Raw genomic sequence first — 22,539 nt, forward strand, 5'->3', positions numbered from 1 at the left:
ATTTAGTTACCACTCTCCCGACAAAAAAATATGAAAGTCGTTCATTTCAAAAGGACCTTGCTGACGAGACTACCGCCATGTGGAATGTTGGGTCGACAGTTATTGTTCCGATCGTCGTTTCAGTCAATGGTCTTCCCGCGAAAAGCTTCGACCAACATCGTAAGAAGTTATCCGCCGGTTGCTTGGGCATTCAAAAGCCCCACAAGCGGAGGGTGGATGTTTTTTTGGGGGGGTGATGGTGATGTACGCGCGCTTATTTCAGCGTGTTCGCTCGCATCGGTAGTATTGAATATCACGGTAACCACTAAGCTATCACCATTTAGTTACCACTCTCCCGGCAAAAAAATAAAAAAAAATCGTTTATTTCAAATAGACTTGAATTAGAATCAGAAAAATGTAATTTTTTGAAGCTTTATAGTTACATCGTTATCATCACATCGACCCATTACCGGCCCGCTACAGGGCATGTGTCTCCTCCCACAATGAGAAAGGGGTTAAGGCCGTAGTCCACCACGCGGGCCCAGTGCCGATTGGTGGACTTCACACATTTTTGAGAACATTATGAAGTAGTATCTCAGGCATGCACGTTTCCTTACGATGTTTACCTTCACCGTTGAAGCAATGGATATTTTAGTAACTTAAAACGCACATAACTTAGAAAAGTTTGAGGTTTAGCTGGGATTCGAACTCGGCCCCCCGAAAGTGAAGTCAAGGTCCTATCCAGTGCGCTATCACCGCTTCACATCATTATTTAACATCCCGCACCGCAGACGTCTAATAATTAATCATTATAGATGTAACACCTAACTATATGTATATATTTGCATGGTATGACTTTAGAAGCGCCGCTGGGACCATTAAATGATCAACTGCGCCGGCAAAGTATTTCCCTGACCATAAACAGCATAGCAAAGAAGACCGATCCCCATAAGCGTTATCAACTTTCTATAAATACTGCCGCTCTACAAAGCTGTTATTTTTAACTGAGGAACTCGGCGAGATGTGTGGCGGTTCATTAAGATTATTAACTTATTTGTTTTGAATGTTTTTAGCTTATAAAATGTCTATAGGTGAACCATATGCATAATATATTATTATTGATTTGTATATAATCCATACAACGTCTAAATTAAAACTGAAATATTACTTCACAGGCTTTCGAGATGCATTATGTACTGTCTCTGAGACTTATGTGAAACCGAAACGCTGATAGTTTTTAAGTAAACCACTGCCATAGTTGTTACTGAAAAAAAAAGTTACAGCGTCACACGCTAAATTAAAATCAATTGACACCTGTCCCTTTATTTAATCTATTGTAACGATACGCGTCGCGTAGCGTATGTACTATGCGTATGTTGGGCTTTTGTCTTCAATAGGGTTGTCAAAAGTAAACACTTAGAATTCGCTTTGAGTTCGTTTGCATGGAAAAATAAATATACTTTTTTTGATTTAATCTTATTACCGGGTGATTCCTTATGAAATATACGTATGCATCCTTCAATATTATTTCGTAATTCTGTTACAAGTTGTATATTAATACCTGAAGCAAAAGCGTTCCGCTATATGGTAATTGTTTTTATGGATACGCAAAAACGGATTTTGATAAAACTGTACAGTATCTATTACAGGTATGCCTCAGAATTGAGGCTATAATTTCTCAAGATATTGTGTAAATTGGCCAAAATATAAAACCAAATCATGGTAGATTTTTTTTTATTTATTTTTGTTAAGAGATACGTTAGTCTAATTCTTACGGTTCGTGCAAACCGTTAGAATTGGAGTAAGATAATGTAATGTGGGATTGTTTCTAAAAAAAAGTCCGCGACGCCATAAACAAAAGGTAGAAGTTATGCGGAAACTATTATACCAATCTTACACCGACATGTAAACTCCATCCTGAGTAGCCTCAAGCGATTCAACAATACTTAGTAGATTATAAGTTTTTAGTTATAATTTTTATGTGTGTAAATTTTAATGTTTTAGTTCTCTATATGTATAGAAAGAACAGCCCGGCAGATGTATCAAATTGCTGAAGCAGAGCTAAAAAAATTGTACCTTACGAAACTGTTAGTTATAAGCATATAAAATATGATAATGTAAGAAAACTAAATTAAAAAAAAAACCCTTATCGTTTCTGCGTCAAAGTTTGTGGGGGTTAAGAAATCAGAAAAGCAGATAAAGTCGCGGGCATCAGCTAACAAATATTTGTGATTGACTGTTAATCCATGTTTGGGATTTATCGAAAGTAAAGGGCGTTAACTAGTGAAACCACGACCTTGCGGGCGCTAATCACTATAGGTAGGTAGTGAGTCCGTATGTGTGTTGACTTTATCTCACTTTCGGTGTTCGGGCCATTTTCACTTTTACCGATTAGGCCCTAAACTGGGTTAACAATATTCGATTCTCAATGACTTCCATTTCATCGTCATAATAACATGATTTTAATGAAACAAGTATAATGAAATAAAATCCCTACTAATATTATAAATATCAATGTAAGTTTGTTTGTTACGCTATCACGCTATCACGAAACTTTGTATACATATCCTTGTTGGAAGTAATATAGGATACTTTTTATGCCGTTATTAAGCTCGGTTCCTTTGGGGGTTTACACCATAACTCCGAAAAATAATATCCGATTCAAATAATTATTTTTATACTATGGAGTTTATAATATCTATGTGTTTAATTTTGCCAAAACTTTGTGTAGATCTGATGAATGTGGTTTAAGATAGAGGACAGAACTCAGCGGAAAACAGCAAACCCCTCATTTAAGGCTTAGCGATACGGAATACTTTGAATTTTGTTTGAACTACAACTAAATTGAATGCCACATAAAAAAACAAAATCAAACACAGACGAAGTTGCGGACAACAGCTAGTAAATAATAAATAAATATACTACGACAATACACACATCGTCATCTAGCCCCAGGGGCAGCGTGGCTTGTGTTATGGGTACTAAGATAGCCAATGAATATTTATACGAATATACACATAAATACTTTTAATATATAGATAAACATCCAGACACTGCAAAACATTCATGTTCATCAAACATTTTTCAGTTGTGGGAATCGAAGTGGGCTCAGTGAACATAATCGAAATTCGTCCGGGGAAGTAGGTACTGACCCAGTGGCATGCACTGGGTTTCTCACCAGGGTATGCATACAGCAGGAAAATTGCATAAAATAGCAGAAATCGTCCTCCTATAAAGTCAAAGTCAAAGTCAAAAATATCTTTATTCTAGTAGGCCCATAGGTGGCACTTTTGATGCGTACATAAGAATTACACGGTAGTGAGATGATGGCGATAACCACATTAGTAAACTTAAAACTAGAGCTACGAGGGTTCCAAACGCGTCCTGGCCCACAACAAACTTAGCCGGGTGTTTTTTTTTTGTCATCACCATCTCACAATGTCATTTTAAATTATTAGAAGAGCAACCTGGTTAGAGCAATAATATACGAGCTATATATAAATTTTAGGGTAGGCAGTGCTTTTGTGCATCTATGAAGTGCACGCCTCTGCTAACACCATGCTTTTCTGCCGCCAAGCTGCATTGGTCCGGCCCGAAGGGCGTGGTTGCCGGAGCCATTACAGGCACATGTGGCTTAACTAAGAGCGGTGAGTTGAAGGTAGATCAGAATACAGGTGTCACCACACCGCGGCTATTAAATAAAACTAAAAGAGCTAACAACCCTTGGATAGAAGCAAGCGTTACTTTGCGGAATTCCATGACTTTATGAAAGTTAAGCTTAATTTTTATTATAATCTACGAAATGCGTATAAAAAAATCCAGTATTATCAAAATTAAGCTTAATTTGCTATAATCCGCGAAAAGCAGGAGAATCTGTGTGGTGTAATTTATAATTTCATCAATCCTTACTCACCACAGCAAACAGATCTTCGGCAATATACCTTCTACGCACGTTTCGCTCCGAAACCGCGAATCCTCAGGAGATGTTGTGATTTGAATTATTGCATCTCCTGAGGATACTCCGGTTTCGGAGGTTAAGCTTAATTTTGATAATATATCATGGATTTCCGCAAAGTAACGTCTGCTTCTATCCAATATTTAAAAAAATCCAGACAACCTATCATGGTTCTATAAACGGCATTGTCTTTCTAAATATCTTCTCTCCTTCTCCTTCTCGAAAGTGTGATTTACAGAGGCTGAAGTCAACAATCAATTATATAAAATCGGAAAGAATGCGTCAACAATTGCGACACAAACCTTCATCCTAATGAAGAAACGTCTAATATTGTCTAAAGAAAGTGCTGCACATTATCACCAGTAGGTAGGTACTAGGCAAGTAAGCGGTGGGATCTCGGGGACCTGCGCTGGGCGTGGGCGCAAGGCCGCGCGTGGGACGGCCAGGCGCTCGGAACTTGCCTAGCTGGTTCATTTTTGTGTGAATTTATCGAAATATTTGCCAGCCACCTATACCTTACGAAATTCGGTGGACTTGTTGAATGCTGTTATTAATTTATCGAAACTTTTCCCCTGTACAGACAGGGGAATATACGAGTATAAGCAAGAAGATAGATATTATTGTTTTATTTTATGAATATTAATTTCTTTCTTTTTTATAGCAACACATAAAGACTTTATATTTTAGAATTACATTTAAGATGCATTTTTGTCCATTCCAAACTACATGCTTTAAGATTTATTGAACACGCGTCTATAAACTAATTACTACTACTTATACATAGGTAGGTACTTAGAAAAATAATAAAAGTAAAAATTATCAGCAAAGAAATTTAAAATGAAATGAAATTACTTTATTATAATTAAGCAATAATAAATTGATGCCTAACAAAATGTAGGTAATCATTATTGCTTAAACTTCAAGAACTTATTGATGCTAAAAAACCTTTTTTTAAGAAGTATCTTGCTGCAGGAATTGTTGTGGTTAATAAAGAATTATACCTATTATTTTTCCAGATTACTCAACCAGACACAACTCCGAAATAGTAAATTCCCAAATTTCCCCTGCCGGTAACTCGGTCGTAGGCTATCACCGCTTTTAGTTTCACTTTAATACTACTTATTGGCTCTATATAGTTCCAAGTTAAATATTTTCACTAGAAAGCCTACTGAATGTAAAGATATTCCAAATGCAGGTAAACGCTTGACAATTTGCGATTTCAAGCATCGTCTCGTTAACCTTTGATCCGCCGTGAGCCATCAATGGGCATTGGCCATGTCAAATATTTGTAGAGATAGTACCTACAACCTGGTAATTGCCGAGAAGCATGTCCTTCGAAGAAATACCATAGACCTGCTGTCAGTCGTAAAAAGTGTCCATTAAAATGTGTAGTGTGTAGTGTGCAGAAAACTATTTTTTGTCTATGCTTATATTATGAAGAGGTAAAGTTCGTATGTTTGTGAGGTTGTAGGCGGTAATCTCTGGATGTACCGAACCGTTTTGTCTATTTATAACAAGAATTGTTCCTCTTTAAAAGTTTTGAAAAAAGTTCGCGGCAGCATATGCCTATCTTTTAAGGTTGCCTCATACGCGGACGAAAAATTCTTTAGTATTGTTGTGATTCTTAAACTCGATGAAACGAAAATGCGACATGGTAAAGAAACAAACACATAAATGTATAGGTGAGAATGAGATACTTTTAAAATTTCACACCTTTTATAGTTGATACCATGGAAACTAAATAATCTATACTTATAATAAAACTGTAACTGGCAGGTTTCTGTACATTTAATATATTTTGAAAATTTCTACCGGGTGATGCTTTATTGTCGATACTGAGTCCAATAAAGATTTTTATTTAATTTTTGTCTGTCTGTGTGTCTGTCTGTCCGGGCATCACATGAAAACTACTGAACGGATTTAAATAACATTTGGTATAGTGGTAGCTGATAATCCGGGTCAACATATTAGCTACTTTTTATCCCGATAAACAATAAGCTTCTCCCGGGAAATGTGATGAAAACTTTTATCAATTTTACTTCATAGCTCCGTTAGATTTGAATCGATTTTATTAATTCTTTTTTTATTTGAAAGTGTTTTTATACTATCAAGCATGTACTGTGTAATTTTAATGAAGATCGGATAAATATTGTCGGAGATAAAGGACATAACTCTTCACAGATAACAGCGAGTCGCAAGGCAAATGGGACAACGATCGAGCGCATGTGTACCATCCTACATATAATATGAATGCGATAGTTTGTGAGTATGGATGTGTGGGTGTATGTATGCATGGATGCATGGATATGTTTAAAGTAACCAATATTACCTAAAATAAGTCCGGGAGGCTGAATGTCTAACTGTTAAGACGCAATTACCGTTTTTTGTTATAATTTTTCAATCAAAACACGGGTACAATCTTAAGATGGTGACGTCCCTATCAGATCCTTATCCAAATAAATAGTTTTATAGTTGAAATTGATTATGTACCTGCAAATTCCTCTTTAAATTATACAAATTGGACCTATCGTTTAGACGTTACGACGGGTATAGAAATACTAATAAATATTAAATCCGATAATAACCGATTTGATGCAGACAAAGTTGCGCGGGTCAGCTAGTATGAAATATAATATTTTACATTTAAAATATTTAATAAATTCAAGATAAAAAATAATAGCCCTGATAATATCTATCCATCTTAATCTCTCATGGGCTACAGTTCAGAAGTTTCACTTCTGCCGTGTGTAAATTAATTGCACGGGATTTTTTTTTTGTTTGTGTCATAGAACTAACCACTCAGGCTGAAAGCAGAAAGCTGATAGTTGACAAAGGCGATACAAGTTCAGCAGTTTTTAACGGTCCAGCAGTTATACTTCCTTAACGTGAAATTGGCGTATCAAGCCATTATCCTTGGAAAAAACATGAGTTTGACTTACAATATGATTACTTTATTATTTCCTACAAGTTTACCTTTGACTGCGATCTCACACACAGACAGAAGACACACAAAAGTGTTATCCCCTAAATAAATTCACTGACAGGGGATAAGTTCAACTGTCCACCTACGAAATTCTACACCTACAGGGAAAAAGTTAACCCCCTTTTAATATTACACGTATTATTGATGTTACTTTTTAAAAGTTTTTTACTATTTTCACCTCGCCCATGCTCGGAGAGTGGATACCACTGCAGGAAAAGATTAATATTTTGACCTTTCCCCGTGGTGAAAAATGACCCCAGCTAGCCGTGGTTACCTGGCTAATCTGGATATTGCAATAACATTAAAACCATACCCCTAATCGGTTTCACTTTATCGGTTTCACTTCATCACTTGCAGGAACGTCTATGTCGTACCCAGACAAAAAATCTGAAATTATAAATGCCCAAATTGCCTCTGCAGAACCCGGGCCTCCTTTTAGAGCTTTCGTGACGTATCCCCTCTAAATTGCCCAATCAAACAAAAAGTTCCTACAGTATAATATTAAAGTGCCTATAAATATATACTAATATTACGAAGTTTTTTCCGTAGCGTTTCCTGATCTAATGTAGACGAACTATTATGGCATCGAATCATACCAAACGAATACGAATCTTAACAGAAAAGCAATAGAAATCAATATAAAATGCAGTTCACTTCAAAATTGTTAATCGCAGTGTTATATGACAAATTAATGGTGCTGTTGATGAGATTAAACGAGGTCTTTAATGTTATATAAATAAGAGTTATTATTGATTTGATATTAGTTCGGTGACTGTTAAGCGTTTGTTATTTAACGGATGCGTTTCAAGTGTCGAACGTGAGGGGGATTCCGATTGTTTTTATTGGTTGACGGATATCGCGGGAATCGTTATCACCGTCTTGGATAATACTGCGGCATGCGGCAGCCCGGATTCAATTCCCAGTTTTTAATTCATCTTTACAAATTTTTTAGATACAGTGCTAACTCGATATAACAAATCGTAACCCAACAGGTATATATTCGTTTTATCAAGGTATATTTTGGTCTAAAATGTGTTATTATAACAGGTATAAAAATAGTTTAATCACCTCAAAATAGTTTAACTAAACCTTATGAGATAGTACCTACTCATCATATCTACTGGGGCCCACTTAAGAGCAGGGTTTAAGGCTGTATTCCACCACACTGGCCCAGTGCCGGTTTGTGGACCCACACAGACAGACTATACGTTTCAAAAGTGCTTATATTAGGCCTACTTGAAATATATTTTGATTTTTTTACACAAACAACCTGGTAATAGCGAAATGTACACTAAAACAGGTAATAAAAATAAATATATATTATTTAATGTTTACGTAATACGACGTATAAGGTAGGTTTAAAAACATATCCAAGTTAATTCAAAACGAAATTCAAGAGTCTAAACGCGAATCGATTACTGCCAACTCAAATCGTCAAAATGAATGTTAAAATTAACTTTTAACTCTTAAAACATAAGGTTGATATTACAGCGCGAGATTATGGCATAAGTCGTATAAGGCACGGGGCGACCGTGAGTCAAAATGTACTGTGACTAATGCGAGGTTCCGACCTTAGTCAATACTGAATAGTCAGGATTACTTATTGTTCGACGTGGTTTTACTTGAAAACAACTAAGTATTTTATTTTTAAATATAAGTAAGCAGCTAATTGTAAGTGGATTACAAGTTACAATAAAGATCATTATCAACATTTTCTTTTAATCCCCTAACAACGAAGGGGTGTGTGCGTTCTAAGAGTTTACTTATTACAACCCTATTGAACATAAAAGACCGACACGCGCATAGTACCTACCCTATGCATAATTTCAATTTTGCATGTAACGTTAGAGCTGTTTCTGATAACTCTCTGTAAAATCTATGGCAGAGGTTTTTTAGAGTACAAAGTACTTAACACAGTACATTGTACTCTAAAAAACCAGTGAAGCCTGTGAAGTATTATTTCGATTTTCATTTCCACGTTGTATATTCTTTTTTAATCATTTTTTTAGTATCATTTGTTTGAAAAAAACAGGCAAATTGACCGTGTGACGAAATCTGTAATTAAAGAAGTCTTTGACAAAATAACCTTAATAATGTTCAAACTCATATGTACTTTAAATTCATTATGGTCAAATATCGACCAGTAGGGGCGACCACTAGTATAAATTAATAGGCTACGGATTATGTTGTAACTCGCACCCTTAATTACACAGCACTGCACAAACGCTGGCGCTTATTTAGCCCAAAGGCTAAGTCTAGCAATTCAAAGGGGCAATAGCGCCAGCATTTTGGGTACCATGCCCATAATTGAACAATTAGACTGCTTATATTAATTGTAAATATTAATTTTAGTTTGTAATTATTATTTCCCGAGAAAAATATATTTTTCGTTGGTTTATATCAGAACTATATGTATGTGTAGTAATAATATGCAGTAAAGTTTCTTGTTTTAATACTAGTTTGTTAAGTTTTGTGTTTATTAAGTTTATAGACCTACTATTTAATCATGTTTTGATATTTAGTTCTAAAAAAAAAAGTGATGTGTTTTAACAGTGCACTTTATAAGTACGTTACATTACAGTATTAAAAATATGAATCCTGTACATGCCACTAGTCCGCGGTAGAAATTGTGATATCCTTAATACAGTTATAACTAGTTAGGAGTCAGATACTCACCCACACCAGGGCCAAATTATGACTTTTACCTAAATATATTCAAATATTTGTGGGTCATAGTAAACCTTGTTTTGATACGTATATATAAATAAATAAAATAAATAAATGAAATGATAAATGATATGATCCTAGGATAACACATACATAGCGCGAGACAATGTACTAGGGACGCCATCTATCGCAAACGAAATTATACTAATTGAATTAAAATATTCTAGACATTCTAATTCGAACTATATGAAACAGATAATGATGATAATAATAAATTTATGATCACAAAATACAACGTATCCTGAATGAATTGCGAAAGTTTACAGTTCCCTAAAATTAGCTTCATTAACCAGCAAACCCAACACGGCTTGTTAAAATTCCTGTGGGATTGAGAGATGCTGTTTTGTAATGGCGGATGTCGTTGGGCCGGAGTCACCGGCTGCGACCGACGGAAGGTGTACGCAGTTTTGCTACGTGGAATATATTTAGCTGGGTCACATTCTGAGGGCCATCGCTTCCTCATTCGTAAGAAATAGATCAAACGACCAACCCGATTCACGAATATAAATTCACATCACAATTATTAAGTGTAATAATATAATTATTATTTTGTAATAAATATAATTATTATTTTGTAAGCAATAGTTTCGACTTATGAACGAGTTCATCATCACATCAACCTATTCCCAGCCCACTACAGAGCACGGGTCTCCTCCCACAATGAGAAGGGGTTAAGGCCGTAGTCCACCACGCTGGTCCAATGCATATTGATGTACTCCGGTACAAAACCTGACTTCAGTATTTTCCTTTAAGTCCAAACTTAAAAAGATATTGCTGGATAGGCAAAAAGGAGACGACAAGAGGAATTGGGAAGTCTGATGTCTTGGAGCAAGCCTTAGTAACGCTTTGCATAGTGACAAATAAGTTAACCAAATTATTTAGTAGACACAGAGTGCATACACTTGCCACCAAAATAGCAGTTCTTGGCCGGTCCGGGATGTCGAGAGAGGTCGCCTGAAAATCAGCTCTGTAGCAGTGATCATAAAACCACTGCTACAGCATAACGCTGAGGCGATACTCTGTTTGGGAGGAACAACACCACAGATATGTCACTGCCGACAGGGAACTAACTATATTTGTTTGTTTTTAGCATATTTATTTTGTAACCTAATTTTAAGATCCTTTCTTTTATTTTTAAAAAGTTTAATTTGTTAATGATAACTTTATTTTTTATTTTTTATTCGTGTAACTCGTACCTTATATGTTAATTGCTATGTGTTGTTTTTATGCCAAATAAAAGATTTTATTATTTATTATTATTATTATTTGAGACACACACACACACCTTTGAGAACATAATGGGGAACTCTCAGGCGTGTAGGCTTCCTTGTTTCAAACGTGTCTCATTGTAATATGGACCTTTGAAAAAGTAGATCGAAACTGCAACGTTTCCTACTAGATGACGCTACAGTCGCTATAAGACTAATGAGAATGGTATATATTAATTTCGGCATCGACGACGGTAGGAGAGCCGTAGCTTAATTGGTGCAAGCGCTCAGGCCGCGATTGCCCGAGTTGCAGGTTCAAATCCTGTCGGTTCCGAAAATTTTTATATGCATTTTAAATTTATAAAATTCCGCACGATGTTTTCATTCACGTTTAGAAAAGTTATAGGTGCGTGCTGGGATTCGAACTCGGTCCTCCGAAAGTGAAGTCGAAGTCCTACCCACTGGGCGATCACCGCACTAGTTATATTTAAATTGCTTATATTAAAAACGCACATAGCTCCGAAAAGTTAACAGTGCGTGCCAGGAATCGAACTCGGTCCCTTTGAATGGGAAACTGACGCCCACTAGGCTAATATTGGGCTATTCAAATCTTGTTTATATGTTATCGTTTATAAATCAGCCATTAACGATCAATATACATCGAAAACGGCCCAATGTTAACCCAAATCTCACCAGAATCGCTAGACCCACAAACCCAGATCACCCATATATAAAATATCACCGATGGCTATTGAATTATTCATAAAGGGCTATTGGCGTCAAACGAGATCGAGATGTGATAAACTTGAATGGCACCAACCCAAAGTTAACTTGAATAATAGACATGGAAATCGTCTATTTAAACTAATTAGGAAATATTAAGGCCGCACTCTCATATCCCAACCCCGTCTATCAATATAGTGTACATTATACTACTAGTCATACCCTTTTATTTGATACCAATATTGAGGGAGTTGTACAAGAATTTGTAGTTCGCCACTTCGTCTTTGCGGCCATCTTGGATTTGAAAATCTTAGTAGTGTATAGTATTCTACTAGTCAAGCCCTTTCATTTAAAACACACATTGAAGGAGTTGTGGAAAGAAATGTTATAGCCCTTGACTGCAATCTCACCTATAGGTAAGTGATGATGCAGTCTAAGATGGTAGCGGGCTATCCTGTTAGGGACTATGGCAGTTATATTAAACCAATCCAGATAATCGGTTTCTACGCGACATTACCAGAACGCTAAATCGCTTAACGGCACGTCTTTGTCGGTAGAGTGGCCAGCTATTGCCGAAGCTTCCCTACCAGCTAGCTTACCAGAGCAGAGAAAATTCTGAAATTATATATTCCTGATTGGCCCCTACCGGGAAACGAACCCGGGGCATCGAACTTAAAGCCACAGCGCCCACCGCTGCGCCAGCCGCCAGGGTGGTCGTCAATATCGTTATCGTTTATATAGTTTCCTGAGATGCGACAGTAAAATGGTTAAAACAGAAAACTAAATATATGTATAATTAAAATGTATAGTATATGTAATGTAATGTATAAAATTAGCAATGGGTATTGCACTATCCAGTTTTATGTAATATGTTTCTTCAATCAAACGATGCCTGGAGAAGATGGCTTCAAGCGATAAGGCCGCCTTTGCGCATATATTTCGTATTATCGTTTATTTTGTCAACCTAGCTGTACATTCGTATGTGCAATGAAGACTTCTTCTTTTAAATGGTGTCACATGTGCATTTGTAGCAATGACCTGGTCAGTCACACCTGGTCTCTGCGACTTATTTCTTTTGACCCGAGATTTCTCTTAAATAGCTATTGAACGAGTTTCGCTTTCATTTATATTTTATTTGATCTTGAACTCGTATTTTCGTAGCGGACAAGCTTTCGGCGTCTAACTTCTATGCACTCACGTGGACTTTGTTTTTGTCTGTATTTTAAGGGACTTATGTTTGTTCTGTAAATTCTTGGCATATTGCTTAAAAATGTGGCATAGCATCAGAATATGATGTTTTGCAAGTGTTTAGGGACGATGGCAAGAGACCTAAAGGTAATTTGGACCAGTGACAGTGAAAGGAATTTGGAAGCATTAAACTGGCATAAAATGCCAACAAGAGGGGTTTTTAGTTCGGGTATACCCCCTTTAGAGGGGAGGGGTCCCACATAACCTCCGTTCTGCCCATGGGTCGTAGCTGGCAATAAAGCTTTTCCATCACGCCAAAAAAAAACAAAAAACAGGTAGGAAGCGCTTTTGTGCATGTATGAAGTGCACGCCACAGTACTGTGGTCGATGGGGCGTACGCTGGGGTGGGATGCGACCTGCGTTGATACATTGGCAGCTTTTCACTTGCCGAGTACGTCCCAAAAAATGGGAGCAGCTGTCGAATCTGCTCAAATGCTTACGCGCCGCAAATATTCCGTTATTTGTAAAGACTACGTTTTTTCGGCGCTTGCGTTTGAGACTCTGGGCCCATGTATGCCATGGTAATAAAACTAGCCTTTAAAATTATTATTTTCTAAACATTATAGGTCCACTTCACTTTCGGGGGGCAGAGTTCGAATCCCAGCACGCAGCTCTAATTTCCTAAGTTATGTGCGTTTTAAGCAATTAAAATATCACTTGCTTAAATGGTGAAGGAAAATAAGTTGGAGCACTCGATGCTGTGTGGAGTCAACCAATCCGAACTGGGCTAGGGTGGTGGAGGAGACCCGTGCCCTGTAGTAGACCGGTACTGGGTTGATATGATGATAATGACAATGATGAATATAAAGTTTTTTTTTCTTCCACTACAGGTTAGCCCTTGACTGCAATCTCACCTGGTGGTAATTGATGATGCAGGCTAAGATGGTAGCGGGCATATGTCATATACGTAATATCCTAATATGTCATATCCTCTAATCGGTTTCATCGATACGACATCGCACCGGAACACTAAAGCGGCACGTCTTTTTCGGTAGGGTGGAAACCACACCAGAGAAAATACAGAAATAATAAATTCCCAAAATCCCTCTGTCGAAAATCGAACCCAGGTCGGTCGTCAAATATTATAAAAAAAATAAAAATTCATTTCAAGTTGACCTACTTTATAGGCACTATTAAAACATCACGTCTGTCTGTTTGTAGTGACTCTACCACCGGTCGGAAGGCAGACTTTAGGAGAAACGTATGTTGCATATACCGCGCGTGTTCCGCACCAGTTCGGCAGAGCCTTCAATATACAAGTTCACATGTGGGAGGGCAATGATTAAAAGCAAAAGCTGACATTGACAGTTACAATTGAGTCGTCAGAAAAAACCGGCTGGAACCCACGCGCGGTTATACTTGTATGTGTAAAATGTACTACCGGTTTTGGCTTTATTAAGTCTGCAAAGTTTTGTTTTCATACAACTTTCTGACGCTCCCTTGGCGCAACGTTGAGTTTTGTGAATTTAAGGAGGTCCTCGGTTCGATTCCAGACGGAATGCAATTTTTGGAATTTATAATTTTTTGAATTTTATCTGCTTTGGCGTTGGCTATTTACCACGCTACCGACAAGGATGTCGAGTAGAAACCCATTAGGGGTATGACTAACATACTCCAACAAACAAACATACAGGTTAGCCCTGTATATAGGTGATGGTTTTCCACTTAAACACCACCGGTGGACCATGAGCTGGGTCCGTTAATTTTTTCTTTAAATAATGATTTTCAAAAAAAAAATTTCGTAATATTAGTTCGCCACAATAAAAAACAGCTGTTACAGTAGTCAAGTTATAGACGGCCTTGCGATTATCACAGAGTTTATCTCGAAAAACCATTATGTACGTAATCAGATTTTCATATACACTCCACTATCTACTGATAACAGTTAATTTACACCGCACGGAATATCTGAATCACAGAATTAAGAACACACAGAAACCGTGCACACGACTAATATTTGAATAAAAAAGAATGAAAAAAAATCACTCCACTTTGGTAGTGTTTCTCGAGCAGGCATTCATTCATTTAGCAGTTGACAGTAATTGTTTTACCTCTCTTATGTTCCAAACGTTAACCATAACACGTAGCACTGCACTGCATGCAATAAAGGCTGTATGCAGTGGCGTGCATAGAAGATATGCACACAAACAAAAAATACAAAATGAAGAAAATCTCCAGTACGAGTTATATAAAACTTAAAGATGGACATTGTAAGGGTTATAAAGATTTATAACTCGTACTGGAGATTTTCTTCATTTTATTTCATCTGCATACCCTGTGCATACCCTCTATGCACCGTGCACGCCACTGGCTGTATGAGGATTCTGTATATCCTTTATTCGGTGATCTGAATGGTTTTTTATCAGTTTATATCAACATTCGTGAAACATTGACTATTTACGTTTATATATATATTAAAAAATTGTGTAGTAAGTTAACATACAAGTAATTTTTTTGGGTACAACAGAAAAATCACACTATGGAGTAATGGAAGGCAAATTTTTCTATATCACTGCGAGGTGGCCCTTTTTTGGTGAATCTCATATGGTGGTGATAGATGATTCAGTCTAAGATGACAGCGGGCTAACGTAACCTTACCTTAGTAAGGTTAGGTTAGGGACATTTTAGTATGTCCCAGAGGAGGGCCTGAAATGGCGAGCGCCGCTAGCTGGGTCGCCGATGTGTGCGAAAGCGTTCCCGTGGCCCAGCCAACAGGCGACTGGTAGGAACACCGTGGGGTTTTGGTCGGTACGAGTCCGACATAATCACCGTGCCTCCCCGTTTCGCGGTGGTATCCATGAGGATTTACCCACGTGAAAAAAACAAAGTTTAGTCCGCAGTAGAGTTAGGGCAGTTACTCGATTTCCACGCGTCTTACCGCAATCCTAAATGGCTAGATGACCCGTTTTTGTAGGGTTGTAAAAAGCCGCAGCCTAGCTCCCCACCACACCACACCAGAGAGAATTCATAAATTATAAATATCCCAATTTTCCCACCGGAGAGCCAATCTTATTTGACAACCTTAATTTTACTTTAATTATTGTGGGCAGGTTAGTTGGGAAGTGAGAAAGAAGCCCATGGGGGCATCATCATCAACGTATTACCGGCCCATTACAGGGCACGGGTCTCCTCCCACAATGTGACAACACAATGGCCCAGTTCGGACTGGTGGACACACACCTTTGCAGGTTTCCTCACAATGTTTTCCTTCACCGTTGAAGCAAGTGATATTTTAATTGCTTAAAACGCACATAACTTAGAAACGTTATAGGCGCGTGTTGGGATTCGAACTCGGCCCGCGACAGAGCAGTGGAAGTCCTACCACTGAGCTATCACCGCACCGTCAGAGGGGTCAAACTTCATAATAATTTTTTTATTAACTTTTTCGTGAAACCAATAGTAACTTTTGGAGAAATAACGATACAAAGTTGTTTTAAAAAAATAAGCAGTGACAACCATAACATCACCTGTGTTTACGTTTAAGTCATACTGGGTCACGGATTGCTATGACAACAGCAAGAGGGTTATAGTCCTCGGTAATATTAAAACAATAATTCGGACACGATTACTAGACATTACAATTGGTTAGGGTTGTCATCTTTTCTTTTAGGCTCCTTTCAAATCAAAAATGAAATGAACTAACTTAAATTATTACAATTTCTCTATATAGACTATTATTGATACTTTTTAAAATTAGTGATGTAGACTTCTGAACTAGCTTTGTAAAATGTAGGCCTATATACTCTTTAAAGTAACAATGTTGGTTTTACGATATCTTTAATATAAAAATGAATTTCCATTTTAAAGAACTAATCACCATATGTCAGACAATAATATATGTATATCATAATTTTCTCATGATAGTAATATTCTTAGGTTATTACGTAAAGTAGTAGTAAGTGAGATGCACTCCGAAACCGAAAAGTTGAACAAACCCAATTTTCTGACCCGATTCACCCCATATCCGCTTACCCGAAGATGGTAACTTTCTGATCGCAAAACGCTATCTTAGATTTCCGGGACTTTCCATACTTAATGAGGCCTATTTCTAGAAAACCTTATTTCCTGAACTTTATTTAAATACATTAATTACAATAATTATATAAGGTTAGCTGCTAGCTAATTAAATATTACTTTATTTAGACTCAACGAGTTAAAAACGAAGATTCTTCTCTCTGAGATCTGTTAAAGGAAAACCTAGACATTTCTTGTAAGTAATAAGTTATGCCAATAATAAATCTATTGAAGAGATGCTAGCCCTTCGGCTCCACTTTCGTTCGCTGAGTCGAGCACGCACCTCTAACTTTTCTAAATTAGGTGCGTCTTAAGCAATAAAAATATAACTCGCTTCAACGATGAACGAAAACATCGTGAGGAAACAGGCATGCCTGAGAGTTCTTCATAATATTTTCGAACAAGTGTGGAGTCCACCAATCCGCACTGTGTCAGTGTTGTGGACTACGGCCTTGAATAGTTTTCATTGAGCGAGGAGACCCGTGCCCCGTAGTGGGCCGGTAATGAGTCGATATGACGATAATGATTTAATCTATTGGATCTTCCGATTATTTCTTAATTATACGATACTTATACGTCCTTTTTTACTTCCAGTTAGTATGCAATGCTTAATCTATTCTTCTATACTAATATTATAAAGTTGAAGATTTTATTTAGTTGAAAGTGTTAATCTCAGGAACTACTGGTTCCAATAGGAAAAATCTTTTTGTGTTGGATATTACGCTACGATCGTCTATAAAAATTTTGCAAAACTTAAATTATTCCTTTTGAGAGCCTCCATGCCAAAATAATGTACCTATGACGCTTTAGAAATTCTATAAAACTCCATACCGTAAAATGTGCATAACTATGGGACTGCCTGTTTTGCCGTTTTAATAGTTCGTACCTACCTATTCGTAACTAGATTTTAGTGACTCCGCGAAGCAACGCCTGCTTTTATCCAATAAAATTAAAAAATAACTAACTTCTAATCATTCGGTAACTTATTAATCACTGTGGTGTCATCGTCGTGTTTACGCCTAAAACATCACTTTTATCAGTTGATAATATTTATAATGGTAAAGCGTCACCATTTCACTATCATTTTCTCACGTACACACTAAAATACTTGTAAAAGTTTACGAAGAAAATATTTAATAGAGAAATTAATTCTAAAGGTCAAGTGGAATTAGTTTCTTGCCGGATTCGGAGTAGAGTCACTAGGTATAAACAGCCAAGTTTACTTTTTAAAAGTGTTTTTTATAAGCACTATTCAGTATAATTGACCTATTTAAAAGAATTAAATGTTATTTTGAATTTTCACAAATTATTTTCCTTCCTGGATTTGTGTCAACCCTAGATTCTCAAAAAATCTTTAGACTCTATATTTTAGTTTCATACATTTTTAATCCGACTTTTGGTAGGAGTAAGTACTTAGAGATATCAATTATATTTTTTAAATGATCTTCTCTTCCTATATAGGTATAAAATACCTAAGTTGGTAATTATTATTTAAAAAAATGTAATTTTAAATTTTTGCTTAATATACCTACCTACCTATTCGACTACAAGAATTGATTACCTATCAAAGCATTTTCAAAGTAGCAAAAAGTTTTTAATTATCTTTAGATTGTGTGTTATAATTATAACTAAAAGAAAAGATAATAGAACCTCTGCTCTACTGAAGACTTTTTTAAACATCAGTTATTCCAACCGTTAATTTCGAATTATAATAGAGAACAGGTTCTGCTTTTAAATTTTAGTCTTCTGTTATGCTTATGGTGGAACATAAGTTTTTCTCATTGTTAGAAACCGTTAGATAATCATAAATTCATAAAAACTTGTGTAACATTTCTTAAACTTGTAAAGATTCTAACACTTTAACGTTTTAGTCAAGGTGAGGCCTCAAAACAAAAAAATAATTTATGCACACATAACAAAGTAACCAAGGGGCAAAAATTCGCAACGCGCGATATTCAAAACTACACCATAATTGTTTTAACAACCGTCAACTTCCGTTTCCCACTTATATAATATTAAAAATAAAAGGTAACATACTTAAAATCAGAACTCGAGTGACAGACGTAAAGTTTTCGAACACGCGCGTTTATATTTCGGTACACGGCACAAGCTCACGGTTCGAGCGTCGGTGGCAGACTGGCGCGCGTCCTTCGACTTTCACTGCGAACGACAAAAATATTGGTCTCACGACGTTGATATTATAATATAACATAGATTAAAGCCTTTACCGCAATCTGCGTTACCAAGAGAAATAATTTTGAGTTTTTTAACATAATTCAATTATAATTTTTTTATAAAATTATGGTTTTTTTTTTGATACGCTAAGTCTGAAAATAATATAATGTCTATATAAAAATAAAATAGTATAATGTCGATTTTACAACCCATGTTTGCAACTCTTAAAGTTGTTTAAACTGAGAGCGCATAACTTAAAAAATAAGCACACAGCGTAAATGTACCACAGAGTGTTCGTTTAAGATTTTAAGTTTGCAAAGGTAAACTCTTTTATAAATACAGAATCATCGTAACTTCTGTATGAAATCAAATTATTACATCGTGATTTAAAGCGTAAATTTATATAAAATTTTTGTTTTATGATTTTAAAATAATGAGTACTAGGTTTTTGACAACGGTGTTCTTCAAACCTGTGGTAGCTAGTGTCTCTGAGGTAAACCTAGTATAACACAAATCCCGCATTTAAATCGGCAATAGTTTCAGGGCAAACGATAACGTGGTGGGTTGTACGGTAGTGGGTCGTACTATGGGACAAATTTAATTATCAGAAGTTGTACGCGGATGAGTTCGTAAAAAAAATTGTTAAAGGGCTAAACTGTACATCTGTATCGACATGCAGTATCTTTGGGCGTAGTATATCAATGGCATCAAGTATAAACTTATGCTTTACGCCGCGGTCTGAATGCCTGAAAAATAATTGTGTGCGTGTAGAGTTTGTTATGTACTTACCACACGCACGGTCAAGGCTATCCGTAATTTTGTGTCCATCATTGCCATCAATCAAAATATTAAAAATCAAAAAAGTATTTCAATTGACCCAGTAGTTTTGCAGGCAGAAAATTAGTTATCGATATTTTATACAGTGTCTTTTAGTAGAGTTATAATTAAGCTGAATACTTGATTTTTGGTTTGATTCTTCGAACGCTCTTACCTCTGCCACTACCACTCAGTTTTAAAAATCTTTTATGCATTTGATGGTCCGATTCCTGAAGAAGGCAGGCGATGCAATGCGGTGGGATGTATAATAAGGGCTAGAATAGGACAAATTTTATTATCAGAAGTTGTACAAGGATGTAAATATAATTTTTAAATAAATAAATTTAAAAAAAAAAAACTCAGAAAGCAGGGTCGCTGCCCACTGTGCCAGTCGGCCGTCAAAAGGACTTTATTAAGCTCTACATTTGTATCGCCATGAAGTATCTTTGCGCGTAGTATATCAATGGCATCAAGCGTAAACTTAAACTTCGAGGCGCGGTCTGAATGCCTAGGCTTATTCTCTTTGACGCTATAAAAAGTAATCGTACGCGTGAAGAGCTTCTTAAGCACTTACCGAACTCACGGTCAAGGCTGTTGGCACTGTTGCGTTATTAGTTTATTTATTGCCATCATTTGCCGCCAATACAAATAAATAGTTGGAAAATCCAAAAGTGCAGGCCTCATAATCTCATTCATTACAATAAAATTGAGATTATTTGTGAAGAATAATTAAATGTGTGATAATGAATTATACCGTGAAAAGTAATAGGCTTCTATTACTCAAAATACTGAAAATAAAAAACCAACTCGATAAGTATTTCGCTCGTTATCGTGACCACAAGATACGGGATCCGCACATACAGACACGCGGAGGTCCAAGACAGAACATTTTTAAACATTTTTTTAATTAGTTTAAATAATAAAAAGAGATTTATAAAAATATATCATGAGTGTTAAGAATAGTGTTTTTTCTCAACATTCTATTTATATTCACTTATAAAAGCAATAAAGAATAAAAAAGGGACATTTTAAGTTGGAGAATCACATGCACAAAAGTACAGATTATGACAGGGTACTAACCCTGTCATAATCTGTACTTTTGTGCATTGTAATTTCGATGTTTCACATCTGCCAGGCGTCCCGTGGCGGCTCACAATTTGTTTTTAATATTGCAATGCTAAGTAAGGTCCTGGGCGACCTGCTCAGCTTCTGGAGTGAGCTCGGCTATCTGGAGAGATCCAGCGGGGAGCCGCATCAGCGGCCACACGTACACGGAGACGGCCCAGGAATAGAAAAGTGAGTTTTCTCCGTGGTTGAGTCATCAGTGCTCAAACGTATGACATAAAATTTATTTTTATGTTACGCCCTCTCGTTAAACTTATTAAAATTGGTACACCAAAGAATCAATGAAACGCTGCAATATTAAAGTAACATTAAACTAATGCTATTTATTAAGACTACTAGGGGATAAAAAAAAACTGTGTGCGTGTAACTTTACGCGCGATTGAAGTAAAACTTTTATTATTATATATTGATGAAAGAGTAAAATGTCCCGGGGACTCCGCCATTTCATTTAATATTCTATTTAAAATTCATTAATATCGCTTTCAGATTTAATAAATATTTTAATTTGTTAAATAGAAAATAAATTAGAAAAGTTAAAAATTAAAGTAAAATTAAAGATAAAATTTAAAGTAGAAAATTGAAGGTTAGATCAGCATTTGTCAATATATTTGCATTGATTATCAGAAAATTTATTAATTATTTATTTATTACAAAAGTAATAATACATAAACTATTAATATATTTATATATATATGTATATATATATATATATATGTATATATAGAGTATATTTATAGATTTAAAACAATTTTGCAATTTAATGTTTTTTTTAAACTGTTGAATTTTTATTCACTTTGCTATTCACAATTGATCCGTTTGAAAATATTGTAAATTGATTATGATATTTGCCACTAGTTGGCGTCTAAGTCAAGAAGCGTGGAGTATTTGACATGTACTTACGACCAAACCAAATTATTATTTTAAAATAGCGGAAACTACATAGACGTCTGACGTGAGCGTTACTTCCGTCAGAAAAAAATTAGTCTAGTCGCGCCTAGCAAAGTTTTTTATCAAAAAACCTACATCTGTTGTATAAACACGAAAAACCTTATTAGGCGTGGGTATATCTCCTAACCAGGTGCAAACAGCAGTCGTTTAATGACAAACAAAGTGCGGAAGCGGTTACATAAAGGAATTCCGATGCGTTTTTGCGTGACAAATCGTACCAACATACCAACAAAAGCGCCGCTCTTCTGTGCAGAGAATAACATCAACGGTGTTGCCAACGTGAGGGACTAAAAGTCCTTGCAATTCTCACTGAGAGCCTGGATTGATAGGGAAAGCTAAAACTGCGCAGTCTCGTACCTAAGCACAATAATTACGGAGTCTCGGCATCCCTTACAATTATAGCATCCTTACGCCCTTAGTCAGCCAAACCAAATCACTCGATTCGAGAGGAGGTATCAATTATAATTTTAGTATGCTATTAAGATCCTTGGAACACCGTTCTTAACCATTGTACTACTGTGAGAAATGTAATAGCACCATGTTTTTGGCTTAACAATTTTTTATTTTTTGAGAAGATAGTGTAATTACTATAGTCGTAAAAATGTAATAGGCCCGTTTTGACATTTGTGCAAGACCAT

The 22,539-nt window shown here is 36.2% G+C and overlaps 1 protein-coding gene across 1 annotated transcript in view; it reads right to left on the reverse strand.

Annotated features, from left to right (window-relative positions):
* LOC120633659 (inverted formin-2) overlaps window positions 1-18,959 on the reverse strand; it is a 142,780-nt gene extending 123,821 nt beyond the window's left edge. Inside the window, exon 1 of the mRNA XM_039903961.1 lies at window positions 18,875-18,959. The gene's annotated coding sequence lies outside the window, so the exon portion shown is untranslated. The remainder of the gene's footprint in view (window positions 1-18,874) is intronic.
* Window positions 18,960-22,539: the final 3,580 nt, after the last annotated feature.

The sequence above is a fragment of the Pararge aegeria genome, chromosome 22, assembly GCF_905163445.1.
Source record: "Pararge aegeria chromosome 22, ilParAegt1.1, whole genome shotgun sequence".
Classification (NCBI taxonomy): domain Eukaryota; kingdom Metazoa; phylum Arthropoda; class Insecta; order Lepidoptera; family Nymphalidae; genus Pararge; species Pararge aegeria.